Raw genomic sequence first — 12375 nt, 5'->3', positions numbered from 1 at the left:
TATCAAAACGTGCTTTTTTTAATATATTCAGCTTCAATATTGTTTGACGTGTATGAAGTATCTTTATGATTTAGTTATTCAGATATCGTGAGATGTGGTCGGGTGTGATGTAGGTTTCAGAAAAACATTTTCTTTATCGTGCCCTTGTTTGAATATAAAATATATTTTGCATTGTATAAATTCACTTTTCCAAATCCTAAATGTATTTGTTAAATGTAAACATTGTTTGTAAATCCCAGGCCCTGAGGATGATCTCAATAAAAGATCGAAACGTTGGCACGATAAAGAAAATGTTTTTCTGCAACCTACATCACACCCGACCGCATCTCACGATATCTGAATAACTATCGATTAACGGTCACTAATCTCTTATGATTTTGACTGGGGCGCTTCCCAAACATTGGTCCGCGACGAACGTCGAGAAAAAATAATAATCACAAAAATAAACTTAGAATTAATAAATAAAATTAAAAAACGAATAGTAATGAGAACTAAAAATGAAAATTGTTAGCTGGAAATTTCCCCCAATTTTTGGCTCCGTCCGGAAAACTATTTCTATCGCTCGTTGAAAAATGCAAATCGTGTTTTTATTCCAAATTTTCACAACTTACCTTTGCGAATCCGGATTTTATTTATTTATTTACGGTTTTCCAATTACAAATGTATATAATAAAATTGTTAAAGTTACATAAATTTAGAAGTTTATAATAATGTGTGGTGTTTAGTGACCTTTAGTCAATGATTATTCGGAGATCGTGAGATGCGGTCTGGTGTGACTTAAGTTTAGAAAAACATTTTCTTTATCGTGCCAACGTTTCAACCTTTATTGAGATCATCTTCATGGCCTGGGATTTATAAACATTGTTTGAATTTTACAAATACATGTAGGATGTGGAAAAAATTATGAATTTATACAATGCTATAAAATTTTACATAAAAAAATTGAATTTATACAATGCTAGAAAATTTTAGATTAGAGGGGGCGTTGGTGGCCCAACGGTTTAGACGTTGACACGGCGCTCATCACTGTCAGGTATAGGTCCCGGGTTCGAATCCAGCGGCCCTGCATTCGAGTACGACGTAGTTACAAATGGGCTTTTTTTCAAAAACAACGGCACTCCGATGGTTGATATAACGCTGGATTACAGTGCCTCAGAAGGACTCCTCGGGTCTATCAGCGATACCCCAGGGTCATATAACGCTGTTGCGAACCCTCGTAAAAAAAGTGTGGTGTTTAGTGTCCGTTAGTTGATGATTATTTGGAGATCGTGAGATGAGGTCTGGTGTGACGTAGGTTTAGAAAAACATATATCTTTATATTCACTAATTTCGTGGTCCGCTTGACCAATTAAATCATTACAATTAATTAAGGTGTTTTTAGTTGAGATGAAAAAAAGTTAATGGCACGAGCGGGATTCGAACCCACGATCTTCGGCTAGATACGGCGCTGCTCTACCACTTGAGCTATCGTGACCTCGATCCACTCGGACATCAACTTCCTATCTCAACCCCACCTTATGAGTTTTCAAATGTCGTGTAATCGGTTTGGATTCTCGACGACAATTGAAATGGCCACGGAGAGCTTTAGTGTTTTCCCTCCTTTTTGCGTAATTAAATTTGACACGATATTTTGTTTTGTGTGAAAGTCATAACTGAACATTTGTCAGAATTTAAAACAATATTATTAATTGAACACCAATTATTTAGTTTTCTGTCTATACAGCGACCAAAACTAAATACCGAAGCTGACTTGTTGCTGAACCCTACAACCGTCTCCAATTTTTAACAATTAAACTCAACATTGGCCAGGCTACATCAATTTCTCATTAATAAATTAATCATTAATGTTCAAACCATTACTTTTGAATTTGGGCAGAGTTTAACCTACCTATTCATTCTGTTCTGTCCAGTCTTATTTTTGTCTTCCGGATTTTGCAAATAATGTTAAATATTATAATTAAGTTATAAAATTAATTCAGAATGGACTGGACTGGCTTATTTACAAAAATTTAATTTACTACATACTATAAACATCTAATTTTAAATAATTGGATGAGAGAGATCCGCCCTAGATTGAATTTGACATAATTACTTCGTACGTGAATCGATGTAAAAAAGATTTATATATTCAAATTCAAACAGGGTATTATTTACTACAAAAATACTAATTTTAAAACATATTGCAGTCCGTTAGTTCATTGAAAGCACATATTTTGGGATGTTAGTTTTTAATTCAACTGTTTAAATATCGAAATCGGTCGAAACATGTTAGCGCTGACAACTAATATTTAGTTTTTAATGGAAAAAGTTTTTATCAAGGAAGTGACCGGATTTTAACCAAGTGTTTGAAGACAGGCGGTGGCATAGTTTCAGTTAAGTCTTGCAGCCGTTTGAGGAAACTGCATGAACATCTTTATTACATCTTCAAAGTTTTAACATTTTCGAAGAGGCTTTCTTGGCCAAGTGTTTAAGAGTTTGGGGAATTTCTACCCTCCAGTGCACCCTTATAATGTTAAACGAATTTGAATTAACTTCCACGGCGGGCATAAAAGCAATACCGAGAAATTCACTATTGGGCCCGTTAATTTAGATTTGTTTAAATTAATATTTTTCTCGCCTTATAATTTCCCCCACTTTACAGTATAAATCTTTTTGTAAAGCCTTTCTTCTTCTATATTCGAGAGAAATGATGCACGAGCAACGAAGACTAATGAGTTTATAGCATCAAGCCGACAGTAACATTTCTAATCTTAAAAAGCTTTCATTAAAAAAATGCTTAATAAAAGTAAAATGCTTCGTTACAGAAAAGAACTCATCCTCTTACTGAATTAACCAATTAAGTTATTCTTATTTATAATTTAATCTCACTATCGCACTCAGTATTTATACAATTGCAGGCTCACTTTGTTTAAATTATCTTGTTAAATGAAAAATGTAATTTTTCCATCTGCGAACAATTCATTAACCAGTACTATAATTAAAGTATTTTAATGCGTTTATTATTATAATTACTATGTACAATATTAATAATTTGCATTTGTTTAATCTTATCTAATAATAAATATATTTTCAGGTATGTACAAACGAAAATGTACTTCAGAACATATGTAAGTAAATAGATCATTTAACAGTGTTAAGAGTCTGTATTGGTTAATTGATTTATAAAAGCTCAACTAGGAAAATATATGTACGATGGATCTCGCAAATCCAAACAAGTTTTGGCCAGTAGAAACTTTTCATTGCTGAAAATATAATTTTTTTGGATGCCCATCAATTATTGCTTGCTTTTCATGTGGATTGTTTTTGGTTCCCATTCTGCTTTGTCCTAGGCCAAAAATGTCGTAAAGTGGTGTATTTCAAAGATAGAGATACTGTCAAAATCGATTATTGCAAGGAGAATGTGACTAGAGAGCGTCATTCTCAAGGAATTTTGGTACGCTTTATGTTTCAACCGGTGTGTTTCATCATAGGAGTCAACTTATTAAATTCATTAGTTTTCGTGGTCCACTTGACCAATTAATATCTTTCAATTACTTGGTCAAGCGGACCACGAAAACTAGTGAATTTAATAAGTTAAAATGAAGTAAACCTTCACTAAAGCTCTCCGTGGCCATTTCATTTGTCGCCGAGAATCAAATAGATTACACGACATTTGAAACATGGCAAAAAGGAGGGAAAATTCAAAAGGTGATCGAAGTCACGATAGCTCAAGTGGTAGAGTAGAGGCGTATCTAGCCGAAGATCGTGGGTTCGAATCCCGCTCGAGACACCGACTTTTCTTATCTCAACTAAAAACCTTAATTAATTGAAAGAAAACCATAAAATATAAAAAATGATATATAAAACAAAAATGGTTCAAGAATATTTTTTCTTAATAGAACATTTTTCAAGTTTAAATATAACAACTGGACAACAATAAAGGTAGTTACAAAAAGCTCGATAGCTTGTAAACGTCATTTAAAACAGTAATCAAACTTTGCTCTGACAATGGAAATACAATTGTATACGTGCCAAGGTTTGGAGGCAATTTTATAATGAAACGTATACTAAATTCGAGATTCGAAAGTAGATAGTTCCTCCAACGAGGAAAACAATCTAATTCAAATTAAAATTCGAAGTTTATGTTAAACAGTTTGAACTATCATACCTTTCTTATCAATTAGTATTTATATTTTTAATTTATTTACTCGTTCAGTCTAATCCGCTTTGTCTGATGATACATGATACATGAATGATGGAATAATCTTGAAATACTTATATATCTAAAGCAGAAAGTCATATTTAAAAAAAAAATTTTAATTACTTACAATTAATTAAGGTTTTTAGTTGAGATAAAAAGTCAGTGTCACGGGCGGGATTTTATCTCAACTAAAAACCTTAATTAATTGAAAGATATTAATTGGTCAAGCGGACCACGAAAACTAGTGAATTAAGTTTAAATGAAGTATACCATCACTAAAGCTCTCCGTGGCCATTTCATTTGTCGGCGAGAATCAAATAAATTACACGACATTTGAAAAATGGCAAAATAAAGGAGGGAAAATTCAAAAAGGTGGGGTTGAGATGGGAAGTGTCCGAGTGGATCGAGGTCACGACAGCTCAAGTGGTAGAGCAGCGGCGTATCTAGCCGAAGATAGTGGGTTCGAATCCCGCTCGTGACACTGACTTTTTTATCTCAACCAAAACCCTTAATTAATTTAAAGATATTAATTGGTCAAGCGGACCACTAAAACTAGTGAAGCTAAAATAAAACGTCGTTTTCACATTGTTCACTCAATTAAGTCATTCAGGGCTTATTTATTTCATCTATTTTCAATTTTATTCGTTAAAATACATTTAAACCAAACAAAATAATTAAAATTTTATAAGATCAGTTTTTAAGAAGACATTTTCAATTGTGTAGTTTAAAGAAGATTAAATTAATAATTTAGTGCATTCATAATTGTCTTGTTATTTTCATATATAGGTATTTGATGAACTACTTTGCGTCTGTCCTTGCATTCTATGGACTTAATTACACGCGGAAAATGTATTTTATAAATAGAAAGATATAATTAAATTTAACCCTTCAAACCGAAAATATATTCCGATCAATTAGCGCGAGTTCAGATTTTACAAATTTAAACTTGTTCTTTTTATTATCGTACGTAAGAATCGCCTTTGAATTAACTCTTTTCCCCTCACAAACACTCATTCGTCAAAATTCACTGCCGTCATAAATTTTTAACGGAATTTTTATTTTACCAGAATTAATAACCCCTCGTTGCGGGGAGGCAGAAAACAGAGATTGGCCGTTTTGGCCGTTTCCAACCGGTTTAGACCCGTTTGGCGATACTAAAAACGGTACTTTATATTCCGAAATGGCTGTATTTAGAGCTTGGCTTTCGAGGAATTACGACTATCTCTTCAGAATGATTAAATATGTAAACACTTATTGAATAAATCAATATTATTTAACTACATTTACAATGTATATATTACCAATAATGATCGAATAACAGACTGGTATAAAATTAAATTTCTCATATTCCAATCATTTTTAAACGTGCCTTATCCATTCTACCAATAGAAAAATGTAAATAAAATAGATAATGGTGGTGTATATATTATATTTCGATAATATTTTAACCAGGTTTAAGATAATCCCTGGAAATGTGCCCAATAAATATTACGCATTGGCTTGGAAAATCCGGTTATGTATAGTTTCTTTCAAAAAATGCACGGTGAAAATTGAAATAAAACTTACACCGGGAAAACTGCCTTATAAACATTTGAAACTATAAGATTCTATGATAATTCAATTTATTATAAAAAAAAGAGTAAGGTTGCAGTTTAGTGCGTGACATAGCTTCATTACCCTGTCTTAGGATTATCTTCTATCATTTTCTTTTTGTTACCTGTTTATATTTTTTTACATTCTATATATAATATCTAAAAGTAGGGCAATTCTTCGTGATGTTTGTAAAAAAAACGATATCATGTGGACGCAATCGGGTGACGTAATCAACAAGAGAAACAAATTCCGTGACCCTTTTATATTTCAAACTGTTAAATTCCTAAAATCTCAACGAAAGTCGATCTTTTCAAGACTCACACCTTTGTAATAATATAATAATTGTTGAGACATATCATAATATTCAGGGTGCATCAAATTCTATAGTCCACCATTTAATTAGGAAACGATTAACTTTAGCAAAAAATGATCTTAAACAAAACCCAAGTTAATTTCGGCTAGGAATCGCATGGTGGTAGCAGATGTCACATGACTTTCTCATCTAGCTGGGAAATGACAATAACTTGTTATTTTAAATGAGAATCCCATATTTTTATATTCAGTATTGACTGTCTAAGAATTGGAACAATGGATTGTTATTTATGATTCTATGTATGAATTCTAGTCGTTTGTTTATTTCCATAGATACCAACTTCTTACCTATGCTCGGTCTTAGAACCTTCTGCATACCGAATTTAGTCGGTTTTAACTAGGATCCTTCCCTTCTAGTCTACTCTACTGGGTATTTTATTTAGACATTTTTTTATCAAATCTGAATATTTGGGTCATGGTATCAACAGTCATCCCTAGAAATTAGTCTTCCTGCAGTATTTCTCGAAGCTTTAATTGCTCTTCTTTATGAGAGTGGGCTATGGGAGTCATTAGCCATTAGCCTGTGAATGATGATATAATTCAATGATAAGTAGTTGTGGTAGATTCAAGAGACCTTCCACGGCCATCATAGTAGTTGGAAATAACTCGATGATGGAACATATCATAGAATGAATAGAAAGATGGCTTCCTTACATCAACCAAATGGACGAATTCAAACTAATTAAGCGTATGGACATATTGAAGAAGGCCACGACAACTATGATTGACATTCATGAAATGAAGAAGAAAACCAAAAATATTTTTATATACAATTAACAAATTAACAATAATTAATTTGTAATATTATCCATGTATAGATTACATGTTTTTAACAAACTTGTTGTAAAATAGGTTCATAATCTAAAAAAAATCATTCGTTCAAAAGAAAAGCTCTCTATTCCATAACTCCAAAAATAAAATTAACTCTTTGGCGGTTTTCTGCTTCATATTTAAAAAAGTCAATCTTTATTTAAATTATTATTTACATCAAATGTAGTGGTTCCTTGACCTTTGTTCAATTAACAATTTAAAAAAAATTTTTAGGTTCTCCTTTTTAAATATACAGACAGAACATATTGATTGTGGGTTATTTCTTTCCAGCTTGAAAGCCCTAGTTGTACAGGCCTTTCCTTATTAATAGATAAATTTTATTGTAAATAATTTCTGTTCTTATAAAAAGAGCTAATTTTTCGGTAAATAGGGTTGTTTTGTCACGTTTCTACGTCTATTGGATATAAATTATTTTTCCACCGCAACAAGATATTTTCATTGCCACGTTTAAAATTTTGTGTATTGGTAAGACACAATTTGTTACAGCCTAGAGAATTGACACGCTTTGAAATTTAGAGAATCAATCCTTGTTTATTGATGTATAGGCCCTATTTGGAGGTCCGAAGTCGTCGAATGTAATGTACAATATGCTGCAATTGCCTTTAATCAGTTCTCTAGGAATATAAATGACGATAGTTTGTAGAAATCATGTTTTCTTTCATCATTGTGTATAGGCCCTACTTAAAACATGATGAAAGTATTTTCTCAAAATTAACAAGATCTGTGTTTTTGATTTTTTAAATATAGTTATCAAAATTAACTATTAACTATATGCTTTTCTGGAGAAAAAAAAATAAAAGAAAGGTCAGGATTCACCAATAGTTTTCTATGATAATCGTATATTGGGGAGTTCGTGAGTTATGTGGAGAAAGTATGAAAGTCCATTTGTTTCTGGTTGAAGTTGGGATGAATCTGGAAAACCACGGTTTAGTCATGTTCTGTAGTATGCCTGGTCCTATTCTTAATAATCCTGGCCTTCTTCAGCTTGATTTCTTCCAAATTAACAATAAGCGACCGCATCAAATCTCACAAGAGGCACCATCCGGTTTAAACTTCATTTCGGTTATAGCAAAAATGTCTTATAAGACTTATTCCAACTTTTTTTTTTTTTTTTTTTTTTTTTTGGCTTTACGTTTCCGCATTAGCCACCGGACTTTAAAACTCGTGTGCAACAACATGTAGAGGGTTGCTATTTAGGCGGTACCAAGAGGGCCACCAACCCGGACGCAGCCAACAAGCCGGGCGGTATTCCAACTTCACAGTAAAAACATTTTTTTTTCTTTTGCTATTAAAATAAAACCCCTTTTATCTCTACAAAAAGCCTAACAGAAAGCTTTCATACATTTTAAGACACCATGTATGTAAATATGGGAATTGTTTTACAATAGGTTTTTTATCTAAACCTAGGGAAAAAAGGACAATTTGTTTAACCTGTGCCCTACAGAGTTAAAAGTATTCAGTTTTTTAAATGATTTTTACGATTGAAATTATTCATTTTCATCAAATATTGTGAGTAAATTCTGTTGAGTTCCTCTGGCAAGGAAATCTAGAAGTATACACTATAATATAGAAATTAGTTTTCTGACGAACCCTATTTCTAAAAAGTTGAGTTTCTGACTTCATTAGTTGACGTAAATTATGAGATAAATAATAGATGAGATACAAAAAAAGTTTTTAAAAATGAAATGTAAAAACCGTTGTTAGCAAATGTTAGCTTTGCATGGCACGACTGTGAACCTCTGCTGTATAACCAACCATTCCGTGCACATGACTTTGCTAAACTTTCAAAATAATACTAGTTCAAAATTGTCGCGTTTTAGGACGCTTCACGAAAAAAAGTTGACGACAAATAGCTCGCCAATTTTTTACTCTCTTATTATCATAAACCTTGAAAAAAAAAAAAGTAGGAGAGCTTTAAAAGCAGAAAAGTTAAACCTCTACCGCATCTTTTGCATATTAAATGAATGAATCGAGACCAGCGGTTTTTTATTACTATTTCACTCAGTAAACTATTTTGAAGGGCCGGCAGTCAATAAATAAGTCGACCTTACATGTAAAGCCGGTGTAAATATGAACCGCATGTCTCTGGAGCTTTCATCTCTTTTATAAATAAATTTGGGACCATCACAAGCTTCCATGATATCACATAAAGCTTCGTAAATAAATAATTTTCTATAGACAATTGACGTTTTTAATAGATGTTTTTGCACGAATAATAATAACAATAAATAACTTTATTTAACCATATTGATGCATGAAATAAATCGATAGAAAAGGAATACTCACGGTAACCTGGTTCATTTATCGCGTAAATAATTTATTTTGTAGTCCATGCCATATACGTAATAGATGCTTCGCTGCAAGAAAGTTTAATTCTGTCATTACGATATATAAAACGTAAGTAAATATGTTATATTTTAGTTAACTATGTAAAGTAAACAACGAAATGAGTCATCTGAAAAGATTTTTAAAAAATTCGTTACGAGTGAGAATGATAAAAATCCAGTAATGTTTTAAAAAATTGGTTGGTAGTGTTGTCAACAATGTTAAACAAAACAGAAACTTCGACGACAGGCGGGCCCGATGTGAATTCCGATCAAACGTCCGCCAACAAAACGTTCATGCCCTCACAACATTTGTTTCTGAAGGGACAACGATTTTATTCTACAAGGAAAGGCGATGGACGTGGAATCAACGATTTTACTGATTTTTTTTTTTTTTTTTTTTTTTTTTTTTTTTTTGGTGCTAATAGGTTGAAAAATATTACATTCTTGTCCGAGCGTCTTGTCCGACCAATGGGGTCCAGTAGCAGAAAAAAATTGAAATTATTATTTTCTAATTATGGCAAACAGAATTCTTTGTTTTTTAAAGATATTATTTATCAGTCGATTTGTTGATAAGAAAATAATATGCAGGATTGTATTACATGTGAGTAAATGAGTAAAAGTTACAAAAATTAAAAGATGCTTCCAATAAATTATGCAGAAAAAATGTTTAAAAAAAACAACAGTCAAATTGGTTTTAGCAGTCTTAAAAACTGGATTGAACTAAATTGATTCACAGGGAACAAATAATTTTTGCCGATGTCCGACGTTCAACATAAAAATTCATTTCTCCATATTTCGTCCTAATTGAACGTTGTTACAATCCCCATTATGTTTAGTGGTCTAATTGGCCAAATTACTTCTTTCAATTAATAATTCTTTTTATGTAAGGTCTTAGTTGAGATGATTGACTATTAAAACCGTTGGAAAGTTAAATTTCCTATGGTTAATCTTAGACCAATATTTGTTAGATTTTATGCTAGTATAAGTGAAAAAAATGAAGTCGTTTGGTGATACTTAAAAGATTATAAGTAATTTACATAATTTATTATATTTTATTAATAATTTAAATATGTTTTATGATCTACTTACGATAAGAAAATATTATACAGGATTGTATTAATTAAGAAGAAATAAATAAAAAGTTAGAAAAACCAAAAAACGAGTACAGTAAAATAGGCGAAAATAGTTTTTGAGAAAAACAAAACAATTTGAATTCATTTAATCACCATTTAGACTTTTTAAAGATGACTTTTTTGTAGCAAATCAAAATAACCGGTTTTTTTGGGGGGGGGGCTGGATATGCCGAGGCTTGCCATTTAGAACTTAAAGTATATATAAATATATATATAAACTTACAAACTCAAAAGATAAGTCCAGCAAAGTAAGCCTAAACCAATTTGGATTCATTTTAAGTACCCTTTAATGCGGTATTTTGCGGCTATATTTGCCAGGAGCATTTTTTTTCCTTCGAGGTCCTATATTTCACTTAAAAATTCATAACTATCCGCATTTTATCTAATTTCGACGTTTTTATCCCAGATTCTATTTTCTGTATGAAGACAATAATTTTGCCATTATATGTAGTCTACTAGCAACTAAAGCTCTGTAACATTTTCTTTTTGTGGATCTGTTGACGCGTTAGAAAGTGATCTTTTTTTAATTCAAAATTGTGTTTCTTTTTTGTAGGCAATATTTTGAAAAAAAAAGTAGTTTGTTTGGTTTTTATTACCTTTGGTTTCTGTCTTTGTCGTGCACGTATTTAAAGGTTATTATTTACAAATATTTTTAGATTTTTCAACTATTTGTTTTTACGTTTTTTGGGGTATTAAAAAAAAATAAAACGTCACACGTATATGGCCAAGGTACTAAATATACTCAGAAAAATTGTCTGCCATCGCTACAAAGATACTGGAGTTTACTCAAGACGGCATGGGTCAGGTTTACGCACTGTAAGGCTGTGATACATTCAAAAGCTGGAATACGTGCGAAGAGGCTGCCACTGGTCCAGAACATGGCACAGAATCGCTCGGTTAAGTTTCGCAAGAAATCACATCAATTGGTCTGTGCAAGATTGGATTAAAATCTTGTTTTTGGATGAGTCAAGGTTTTGATTGAGGTCTTCTGACGGTCGACAGATGGTTTGGAGGAGAACATAAGAAAGATATCTCAGCAACATTTTTCACTCCGGTGAGGCTATGGAGGTGGTGGTTTCATGGTTTCAGCAGGCATTTCTATGGAAGATCGCACAAACTTGATCTTCAGCAGAAGTTGTTCCTTATATGCCACTAATTGGTGATGGTTTTATCTTCTATCATGACAATGCAAGGCCCGACACAGCTAGGATCGTTGATGACTACTTGGAACGGTGTTAAATTTAACGTTTGGAGTGGCCAGCATGTTTTGTTTAATTTGTAAAGATTAACTGTACTATAAGAAAATAGGATTAAACAACAAGACACACAGAAGAAGGCAATATGCCGAAATGCATCTGATAGATTAGATATTTTTAAACTAAACTATTTAAACTATCTTCTAATTGAACGATCTTGAAATCATAACAACCATACAGCCATATAATATATATATGTGACAGGACAAATTCGGCAAAATTAGTAAAAAAATTGTTTCAAGCTAAAACATTGTAAACTTTATTTTTCCCAAAAGGAGTGTTCAGCTGAGTTTGTTGATGATGTCAACAGTGACCCGACTTGATAAAACAGAAACATCGATGACAGGCGGACTCGAGGTGAATTTCGATCAAAGTCCGTCAACGACATGTTCAAACCGTCCAACTTTTTTTGTTCCCTCGGGAGAAGAAAGTGTTTATTTTTTATTTCTAAGTCAACACAATTTCCTTAAAAACTATATTTCTTTCAATCCTAATAAAAATGTTGAAGAACTATACTTTATTTTCTTGGAGCGGACGTTTTTAAACATGTTGAATTATATATCGTTTTCCTGCTATGAATTCTTAACAAAGCTTTAGTGAATGGACCACCGGTGTCCGACCTCATCATAAAATTGCTTGTAAGTGGGCATTTTCAAGTGTTGGATTAGCAAGCTACATAGTCA

At 32.2% G+C, this 12375-nt stretch overlaps 1 long non-coding RNA gene across 1 annotated transcript in view; it reads left to right on the top strand.

Moving 5' to 3' along the window:
* Nucleotides 1-3132, top strand: part of LOC112128321 — a 95897-nt gene extending 92765 nt beyond the window's left edge. The window contains exon 3 of the long non-coding RNA XR_002910943.1: nt 3074-3132. This is a non-coding gene — a long non-coding RNA (uncharacterized LOC112128321). The remainder of the gene's footprint in view (nt 1-3073) is intronic.
* The last annotated feature ends 9243 nt before the right edge of the window (nt 3133-12375 follow it).

The sequence above is a fragment of the Cimex lectularius genome, unplaced genomic scaffold, assembly GCF_000648675.2.
Source record: "Cimex lectularius strain Harlan isolate CLEC.00 unplaced genomic scaffold, Clec_2.1 scaffold136, whole genome shotgun sequence".
Taxonomy (NCBI): Eukaryota; Metazoa; Arthropoda; class Insecta; order Hemiptera; family Cimicidae; genus Cimex; species Cimex lectularius.
Note: the sequence above shows the minus strand (reverse complement) of the source record. Positions and strands in the feature narration are given on the sequence as shown.